This window comes from Micropterus dolomieu, linkage group LG10 (genome assembly GCF_021292245.1).
Source record: "Micropterus dolomieu isolate WLL.071019.BEF.003 ecotype Adirondacks linkage group LG10, ASM2129224v1, whole genome shotgun sequence".
Classification (NCBI taxonomy): domain Eukaryota; kingdom Metazoa; phylum Chordata; class Actinopteri; order Centrarchiformes; family Centrarchidae; genus Micropterus; species Micropterus dolomieu.
In genome coordinates, this window is record NC_060159.1 from 28,548,528 (window position 1) to 28,558,910 (window position 10,383).

At 42.3% G+C, this 10,383-nt stretch overlaps 1 protein-coding gene and 1 long non-coding RNA gene across 2 annotated transcripts in view; one reads left to right on the top strand and one right to left on the bottom strand.

Moving 5' to 3' along the window:
- LOC123978277 (NACHT, LRR and PYD domains-containing protein 12-like) overlaps positions 1–10,383 on the top strand; it is a 165,678-nt gene that overhangs the window by 15,399 nt on the left and 139,896 nt on the right. The window lies entirely within an intron of this gene.
- LOC123977366 lies at positions 860–3,682 on the bottom strand. Its single transcript, XR_006826642.1, has 3 exons — positions 3,407–3,682; positions 1,311–1,432; positions 860–995 (listed from the first exon to the last, which is right to left on the bottom strand). It is a non-coding gene; the product is annotated as an uncharacterized LOC123977366 (long non-coding RNA).

The window sequence follows — 10,383 nt, forward strand, 5'->3', positions numbered from 1 at the left end:
CCACTCGTTCAGGTCTTTGCTGTTGAAAGGAGAAGAATGTCTCTTCTTCAGGATCTCTGCGAGCACAGCCTCCTCTTCTCCTCCTCCTCGGATTGATGAAAGTTTCTTTGCCAATTTTCGTTGGAATCCCAGCTTGAACTCAGAGCACATCTCTTTAAAGCTTTTAATCTTTTTGCCAATCTGTGGGAACTGCTGTGCGGTGGTGGTTCTCATTGTGTCATTGCACCTCATTTCCAGCTCACTGAAGTCCTCCAGGACTCTCTGTGATTCCTGAACTAATCCTATACTTATCTGACGGACCAGTTTTGCAGCAGAAGAATCTAAACTTGTCAGTGGCAACAGCCAGACTTTCATTGGTACAGCCTTTTCTCCCTTGGCTCCCAGTAATCTTGGCAGGCTTTGGTAGACTTCTACTGCATCCTGAAAGGACACAGGACTTTTTTCAAGAGCAAAGTCTCCAAAGAATCTGCACGAGAATTTCTCAACATTTGCTCTGTCCTTGTCTTCCAGTTTCAGGGAACCTTCACCCTCTATTGCAAGGCTGGGAAACTTCTTGATCATCACCTTCAAGTTCCCCTCAATGTCTTGATGATCTTCTTTTTTAGACACCTCACGGTCAAAGACAAAGAAGGCTTGTGCCCCATAAAGAATGGCTGTGACTACATGTGTTGCTAATCCTTTACCAAAGACATATGAATGCTTCATATTCTCTCTTCCAAGGTGATCCATTGACAGTTCCTGGAACTTTGTGGTAGCCTTGTACTTCAGAGTTACTCTGGCCTGATTTTTGGAAATCTTACTGTCGTTCAGGTATTTGGCCGATCCATCAACCTCAACCAGTCCACTCAAGAAACTTGCCTTCAGGGAAGCTTCAACATTTAGAGCTGAAGATTTGTCCTCAATTGATTCAGATGCAACAATCTCAAAGTCAGTGTTCGGTTTTGGTCTTTCTCCTTTATCTTTTTCCAGGTCATTGCGGTCCCACAGCGTAATGCCTGCCAAAAAGAAGAGGAGAAGTCAAACTGCCTTTTATTGCATGATAGTAAGGCATAGCTTTTAGACACAAAATCAGAGAAACACTACTTTGGCTTTTCTATAAGAACTTCTTCTGTGTTATAAAGAGGATCAATTCACAAATTAAAATAGCTTCTTCCTGACATGCTTTAAAACAAAACATGTTGGTAATCTCTATCAGAACAAGAGACACATGATTTTCAGATAATTAAAATGAAGCAAAAGTGATCAAACGATCTGAGATGAAAATGTTGTTGAATGTGGCTTTAAATCCTGAAAGTTTTAAGTATCTTCACATGTGAATCCTTGCCAGGGACGAGTGAGTCTTTGCGGCAGTCGTACAACATCCCGAGGCTGAAAGGCCGGCCGAGCGCCGCCACCTCCATCGTCCCGCTGGCTTCAGAGTCCATCGCTCAGTCTGAACTGGACAAAATGGACAACAGCTTGTTAGTTCATTTCTCTGACACTTCTCTGTGTGATGGCCACAGCAGGAATTTAAAATATTTGGTAATATCACGTCTAGACACCCTCACATTTTCACTTTAATTTTGACCTTTTCTCTCATTTAATTTTAAGTTAAAGGAAACTTTCATATAAAACAACAAACATTGTTTTTGCATTTAAAGCAACTATAATGCATTTTTTATAATAATGTGAAAACAATGGAATAATGTGTGAATTATCAGCTGAATCTGCAACTTCTCTGCTTTATGGAACTTTATCGGGACTTTCAGCAGATAGAAACAGACAGCAGATAGACACAGTTAGAGAGCATCTGGTGAACACAGTGCAGCATTTAGCAGCGACAGAGCCAGATATTTCCCTCAGGAGCTGCTGGAGACCGAACACAGAGCTATCAGAGACAAACATGACTCCACATGAAGCATCATGTTACTCTGTAGCTGCTGGAGGTGGAAATAAGCTGCTGTTTGATCACAAGTTCTATATATCAACTTAAGGATGAAACTTATTTCATGTTCCATGTGCCTCTCCTCTCATCCCACACCGCAGTCCGACCACTCTAAAGAAAGCTCAGCTTCTGCTCTGTTCTGCTCAAATCACTCAAGTAATTAGCCAACTAATAACAACAACAAATGCAGCAATATACATTTACAGTTACAACCGCTGACTTACTTTTGTTGTTTTCGCTGTTTTCAGTCCAAAAACCGCTGTTATTCTGTGTCAATAGAGCCCTACGCCGCGTGCCGCCATCTTGGTGAGGTCCGTGAGCTGCTAAATTTCGTTTCTGTCATCAAATTGAAGAAGAGCAGAAGAGTTACTTTGGGGGAGGCGGTCTTTATTGGCCTCTACTGGCCGACCCGTAGGAGCTACACAGACATGCAGTATACCAATCCACTTGTCTCTTCAATACAAAGAGAAAGAGCCCATTTACTTGCCCTGTTCTGTTTTCAACTTGTGCACCTGTAAAGCATGGGAGTTCTTTCGGTCATAGGAATGTTGATCAATATTCACTGTTTTTATCAGTATTGCAGTGTTTTAGAAGCTTTATGTTATTTGGAACGTGGTTGTCTGGAGAGAAATAGTGTTTTGAAGAAAACTCCCAATAAAAGTGAACATATAAACAGTAATATGGCCAAAACATGAACATTCGCCTGGTATATTTTTAAAATACTGTGTAATTACTGTTGCATATTAGTTTCTTTTCATCAAATATTAGAAGATATTCAGTTGCATTATAATGAGTTGGATGATGATTTTGATGGTTTATTGCATAAAAAATATAGCTTTTTTACCAGGCGGGGATGAAAATAGATTTTCCTATATTGCATCTCCATTTACTCTTTAATAGAAAAATAAATAGGTTCAGTTGATTCATATTCCTCTGACCTTTCAAAGGAGACCAGAATTATGCACCATACCTAATGGTTGAGGAGTTATTACTGATTTACTTTGGGTATGTTATTTGCGTTTTTTGTGGAAATAGGTGGCAGGTACCATGTGGTTAAATATAATTGTCCTCTCACAGGATCAGTGGGTTAGCCAGCTAACTTTTGGGTAACTCGGTTAACTCTATTTTTCCAGTCTCACAAAGACAGATGAGTTCACACTTTGGCTCACAATGTCCGATGCCATGGCGCTGGTAATAATAGCTTGGGGAATAACTTTTGAGGGGGGGCAGTGGTAAACTAGCTCTTACCCCGTTAGACATTGGATAGCTGCCTCTTGTAGCCTGCGACACTCAGCCCTAGGCCGGAGGGGGCGTCTTTGAGGAGAATCAAAGCAAAATGGAACATGGTCTTGGCGATGAAGACCGTGGGCCCCCAGTTAGTTTTGTGAGTTTGGTGGGCGGGGCTTAGCAGACTGATGCGAGGAACGTTTTGCATTGTATGTTCAATTGTTATCGACTGCTGCTTTAAATCAGAACACCTACCTGTTTGGTTTCAGTACATTTCAGGCAGTTGGAAGTTGTTTCTGCAGCTGCAGACTGAAGTCCCAACAACGGAGCCTGAAGGCTGATTCACATCATCAGTTGAGTTCTAACAGCAGCACGGAAGGGATTCTACTGATCGCCAAAGAGACAAAGAGAAAAGGCTTTTAGAGGTAACTGACGTGTTTCACTGTTTGTGCAGATAATGATTGCTATGGATGCTGGAGTGTAAGGCAAGGCAAGGCAAGGCAAGTTTATTTGTATAACACATTTTAACAACAAGGTAATTCAAAGTGCTATACATAAAACATAGAAGCAACAGGGAAATATAAAAAAGTTTAAAAGCAACATAAAATATAATAAAAGTTACAGTGTTACAATCAGGGTTAAAAGAGTTAAATGGAAAAAAGCAATGATTAAAAGCTAAAAACAAAGAAATAGAAAACAGGACAGTAAAAGTTACAGTGCAGTGTAAGTGCAGTGAAAAAGAAAAGTCTTCAGCCTTAATTTAAAAGAACTGACTGTTTCAGCAGACCTGCAGTTATCTGGGAGTTTGTTCCAGATATACGGAGCATAATAACTGAACGCTGCTTCTCCTTGTTTAGATTTGATTCTGGGGACAGAAAGCAGACCTGGTCCCAGACGACCTGAGAGGTCTGGATGGTTCGTAACGAAGCAGAAGATCGGAAATGTATTTTGGCCCTAAACCATTTAGTGCTTTATAAACTAACAGCAGGATTTTGAAATAAATTCTTTGACATACAGGAAGCCAATGTAAAGACATCAGAACTGGAGTGATGTGATCCACCTTTTTGGTCTTAGTGAGGACTCGAGCAGCATCCTTCTGTATCAGCTGCAGCTGTCTAATGGATTTCTTAGGGAGCCCTGTAAGGACACTCTTACAGTAGTCGAGTCGACTGAAGATAAATGCATGGATAAGCTTTTCCAGGTCCTGCTGAGACATAAGTCCTTTAATCCTTGATATATTCTTCAGGTGATAGTAGGCTGACTTTGTAATTGTCTTAATGTGGCTCCTCAAATTCAGGTCTGAGTCCATGACCACACCAAGATTTCTGGCTTGATTTGTGGTTCTTAACATTACAGATTGAAGTCGAGCACTGACTTTCAATCGTTTCTCCCTGGCTCCAAAAACAATAACTTCAGTTTTATCCTTGTTTAACTGAAGCAAATTCTGGCACATCTAATCATTGACCTGCTCAATACAGTTACTCAGCGCCTGTATGGGATCATAGTCCCCTGGTGAAATGGTAAATGTAAATCTGTGTGTCATCTGCATAATTATGGTAACATATTTTGTTGTTTTTCATAATCTGAGCCAGTGGAAGCATGTAAATGTTAAACACAAGAGGTCCCAAAATGGAGCCTTGGGGAACTCCACATGTCATTTTTGTCAGCTCAGATGTGTGATTACCTATAGACACAAAGTAGTCCCTGTCCTTTAAATAGGATTCAAACCAGTTTAGTACTGTGCCAGAAAGTCCAACACAGTTTTCAAGTCTGTCTAGTAATATGTTGTGGTCGACCGTGTTGAATGCAGCACTGAGATCCAATAATACTAAGACTGAAATTCTGCCACTGTCAGTGTTTAAATGGATGTCATTGAAGACCCTAACAAAAGCCGTCTCAGTGCTGTGGTGTGGTCGAAAACCTGACTGGAAGACATCAAAACAGTTATTTAGTGCCAAGAAAGCACTAAGCTGTTGAAAAACAGGGGAGTTTGATATGGGCCTATAATTGCTCATTAGTGACCTGTCTAGATTGCTCTTTTTTTAAGAGTGGCGTAATGACTGCCGTTTTCAGGGCCTGTGGGAAAAAACCTGATAGGAGAGACATGTTGACAATTTGTAGTAAATCTGAGACCATGCATTTAGAAACATTTTAGAAAAAACCTGTTGGCAGAATGTCAAGGCAGCATGAGGAGGATTTCAGATGTTGTATTATGTCCTCCAGGTTTTTATGGTTAATAGAATCAAATTGTCTCATGCTATATGAATTGTTTTTCAGTGGACACAGGGACAAGACATATCCTGTTACTGACATGGAGGCACTGATTGCTTGTCTAATTGTTGGAATTTTGTCTGTGAAGAAGGAGGCAAATTCATTGCAGGCTCTGGTGGATAGAAGTTCAGAGGCTACAGACACAGGAGGGTTGGTTAGCCTGTCGACAGCAGCAAACAGGGCACTTGCATTATTAGTGTTTTTGGTGATGATGTCAGAGAAGAAGGGCCGCCTTGCATTTCTCAGTTCTAAATTATAAATGCGAAGTCTCTCTTTATAGATGTCATAATGAACCTGGAGATTTGTTTTCCGCCACGTGCGTTCAGCTTTTCGACACTCTCTTTTTTGACTTCTAACCAGCGTGGCATTTCTCCATGGAGATCTTCTCTTACCAGAGACCACCTTCACCTTGGCTGGTGCAATGGCATCAATAACATTCATATTTTTAGAACTGAAATTATCTACAAGCTCATTGACTGAGACCCGTGAGAGGGCGGGAGTCGAGAGAAAGCCTGAATAAATATTTCACTGGTGTTTTCAGTGATATGCCGTTTTGTGATTATAGACAGCAGTTCACCAAAGTCATCAAAAAGGTTTGCACAGCGTTTAGGGGGCCTGTAGATATTTAGAAAAATAGCTCGAGAAGAGGAATTCAGCTGAAGAACCACATATTCAAAAGAAGCAAAATTCCCGTAAGACATATTTTTGCATTGGAGGGAGTCATTAAACAAAATGGCAACTCCACCTCCTCTCTTATGCACTCTAGCTTCACTCATAAAACTGAAGTTGGGAGGCATAGACTCAATAAGGACAGCTGCACTGTTATCTTGGTCCAACCAAGTTTCAGTTAAAAACATGAAATTAAGATTGTGAGTGATTATAAAATCATTGATTAAAAATGTTTTTCCTGCCAAAGACCTAACTTTTAACAAAGCTAATTTTAGTGTGTTAAAAAAGATTATCTGGCCCACTTTTTTCGACAGGCTGCAGCTGACGAGGAATTAATACTAAATTTGCAGGATATGTTGAGTGCTTCCTGTTTTTTAACACATTCACCGTGCTTTTTCTGTTACCTGTCAAGACAGGGGAGTGGAGTGAGGGAAGGTGTGGGGAGTAAATTTGGTCCCAGCTCTAACCAGGTCTTCCATGTGATCAGTGAAGTCCAACAGGGGGGAGAGGGGAGAAAGGGTGTCTGGAGACAAGGGTGACCTAGATGGGAATTGGGGGGGTAGAGATGGTGAATCCTCACTGTTGGTTTTCAGTGAGGGAGGTGGAGGCTCTTTCTCTTGGCTCCGATGTCTCCCGTGATCAGAGCTCTCTTCCGGCTGGGACTGGGCCTGACTTGTTAAGGCTAGGTCCATCTGCCTTAAAAAGATGTCTGCGGTCCCACAGAAAGTAAAAGTTTTCAATAAAATGCACTGAATGGACAGTACATGGCGTTGAGAGCCACGTGTTCAATGCCATCAATCTGCTGAATCTCTAAGCTCCTCTTCGGACGGGCCACTGATAAACACCTCAGCATTCAAAGAGCTGACTGTGTTCAACAGATTATTAAAATCCTCTTTGAAGACTTCAGACTGTCGCTTCACAACATCATTGGTCTCGATGTGCAGTATGATGTTTTTAACTGTAGGATGTTCAGCCACGATATGCAGTATTCTTTCTGCCAAGTCAGACACCGTATCCTTCGGAAAGCAGAGTATTTTGGTGTTCTTACTGCACATGCTTCTTACATCGTTTACAGCAGCGTCACCCACAATCAGAGTTTGAGGCCCAGTCGTTAGCTTTCCCTGCAGCCTTTTACTTTCTGATTTACTCTCAGTCCTTACCCTTCTGTGTGAGGACAGGATGTTATCCAGGTCATCAGACGGAGATCCAGGGTCCTGCAATAGTGGTGAAAATCCGTTCTGCTGTTGCACACTCGGTTGTTGGGGAGGTTTGTTGCTTACTCTCCCTTTCGCAGCTGTCCACGGCAGTGTCCTACCAAGAGCAGGGGTTGAAGAGGCGCTCTGCCTGGATGATAATGCAGACCAGCCAGTCACAATCTCAGGGCGCTGGGCTCTGCCTGTTACTCGTCCTCCCATTTCCCCAGGAAATGATTTACTCTTAGGCTTTGCACCAAGAGCGTTCCAGGGAGGACTCCCACTTTTAGATTTATTACCCAGTACACAGGACTCCTGCTTCTTGGTAGTCTTGTTGGTGCTAATTAGCCATGTGTTAGCATGCTCTTGTTCACTGTTTTGGGTCGACGGTAAAGTAATTCGCACATAGTCCATTCACTTCCACATTCACTTCTAACCTGTGATCCTGATCTTGGTTTCCAGCACTGCAATTTTCTGAAGAAGTTTGTAGAAGTTGTCCGTGGAGAAGGGGGGCATCTTGCTAATTAGCATTAGCTATAACTCCAGTCACTGCAGTACAGGCTAGTGCTATTGATAGGCTGCACTTGCGTAGCACTAAGATCATAAAAGTTTCTAAAGTATGGCAAGAGCCTACTTTATCTGACAGTCCTAATGATTTAAAAGTATCTAAGAGCTGCTGATTTCTAGCAGAAAAAAAGAGAATTTAAGAAAAGAATGCAAGCAGAGGCAAGAGCAAGCAGCAAAGCGTCTGCACTGTAAGAAAGCAGGAAGTCACCTAACAAAGTGAATGCACAGCTTACGAGTATATTTATATGTATATTTGTTGCAGCTCTTTGATAAATTGAGTTTAATACACAGATATTGTGTTTAAACAAAATGTAAAAATCAAATAACATTTATTAAAATTTTTGAAAGAATCTGTTTCAAGTTTTTCTTCTTGTTACTAAGTAAAGTTTATTTATATAGCACCTTCGACGGACAAAGAGGGGCCACAAAATGCTTTACAAAGTGCATTGTAAAAAAAAAAAGCTAAACTACTTGTAGTAAACTAATTATTACCTGACTTTTTTAAAAAGGATAATAAACTACATTTACTAGTGTTACCAACAGTAAGAAAGCGTTCTGAAGGATTTTACGTGTTGGATTAAATTTGGACAGTGCCGTAAATGTTTTGTGTAATAATAATAATAATAATAATAATAATAATAATTGTGAAGATATTTGAAAAGTAGGAGTAGACACCAAGTGTCTTGTCTTTCCAAACCTGAGAGTGTCCAGTCTCCAGTGTGGCAGTCCAGCAGACAGCAGGTTCACCCCTGACTCTCCTGGATGATTGTAGCTCAGGTCCAGCTCTCTCAGATGGGAGGGGTTGGAGCTCAGAGCTGAGGCCAGAGAAGCACAGGATTTCTCTGTGACCCAACAGCCTGAAAGCCTGGAGTTAGAAAGGTTAATAACTCAATGTTTCAAATCTTGTAAGCATACATGTCAAAAATCTTCACTGACATTTGTCTGAATGTTTAACAAACATTCAGACAGGTTATCCTGACCTGAGAGTTTCCAGGGTACAGTGTGGACTCCTGAGTCCAGCAGACAGAATCGTCACTCCTGAATCCTTCAGGTCGTTGTTACTCAGGTCCAGCTCTCTCAGACTAGAGAACTGGGAGCTGAGAATTGAGGACAGGGCTTCACAGCTTCTCAGTGACAATTTACAGTGACTCAGCCTAAAGGACAATGAGCAATTTGAACAAAAAAACGCTTTCTCATTTATAAAATATAAATATAGTTGATATATGTATATAACCAGACCTACAGAGCTTTGTTGGAGACTTTGACCACTGGCAGCAGCCTTAGAAGAACCTCCTCTGAAGCAGAGTATTTCTTCAGGTCAAACACGTCCAGATCTTTTTCTGATGACAGTAAGATGAAGCCCAGAGCTGACCACTGAGCAGGAGAGAGTTTATCTGTGGAGAGACTTCCTGAACTCAGGGACTTTTGGATCTCCTCCACCAGAGAACGATCATTCAGTTCATTCAGACAGTGGAACAGATTGATGCTTCTCTCTGGAGACAGATTCTCACTGATCTTCTTCCTGATGTACTCAACTGTTTTCTGGATGGCCTGTGAGCTACTTCCTGTCTGTGTCAGCAGACCTCGTAGGAGATTCTGGTTGGTTTTCAGTGAGAGACCCAGGAGGAAGCGGAGGAACAAGTCCAGGTGTCCATTTGGATTCTGTAAGGCCTGGTCCACAGCACTCTGGTAGAAGTGTTTTAGTTTGAAGTTATCTCTAAACACTATAGACCGCAGGAAGGTCAAAAGTCCAGTATCCCACCATGTTCTGTCTGCCAGCAGATTGACACCAGAGATGATGAAGGTCAGATGCACATACAGAGCAGCCAGAAACTCCTGAAGGCTCAGATGGACGAAGCAGAACACCTTGTCCTGGTACAGCCCTCTCTCCTCTTTAAAGATCTGTGTGAACACTCCTGAGTACACTGAGGCTGCTCTGATATCGATGCCACACTCTGTCAGGTCTGATTCATAGAAGATCAGGTTGCCTTTCTGCAGCTGCTCAAAAGCCAGTTTTCCCAGAGACTCAATCATCTTCCTGCTCTCTGGACTCCAGTGTGGATCTGTCTCAGCTCCTCCATCATACTTGGTGTTCTTCAGTTTGGACTGAACCACCAGGAAGTGGATGTACATCTCAGTCAGGGTCTTGGGAAGCTCTCCTCCCTCTCTGGTCTCCAACACCTCCTCCAGAACTGTAGCAGTGATCCAGCAGAAGACTGGGATGTGGCACATGATGTGGAGGCTTCGTGATGTCTTGATGTGGGAGATGATTCTGCTGGCCTGCTCCTCATCTCTGAATCTCTTCCTGAAGTACTCCTCCTTCTGTGGGTCAGTGAACCCTCTGACCTCTGTCACCATGTCAACACACTCAGGAGGGATCTGATTGGCTGCTGCAGGTCGTGTGGTTATCCAGAGGCGAGCAGAGGGAAGCAGGTTCCCCCTGATGAGGTTTGTCAGCAGCACATCCACTGAGGTGGACTCTGTAACATCAGTCAGGACCTCATTGTTGTGGAAGTCCAGAGGAAGTCGACA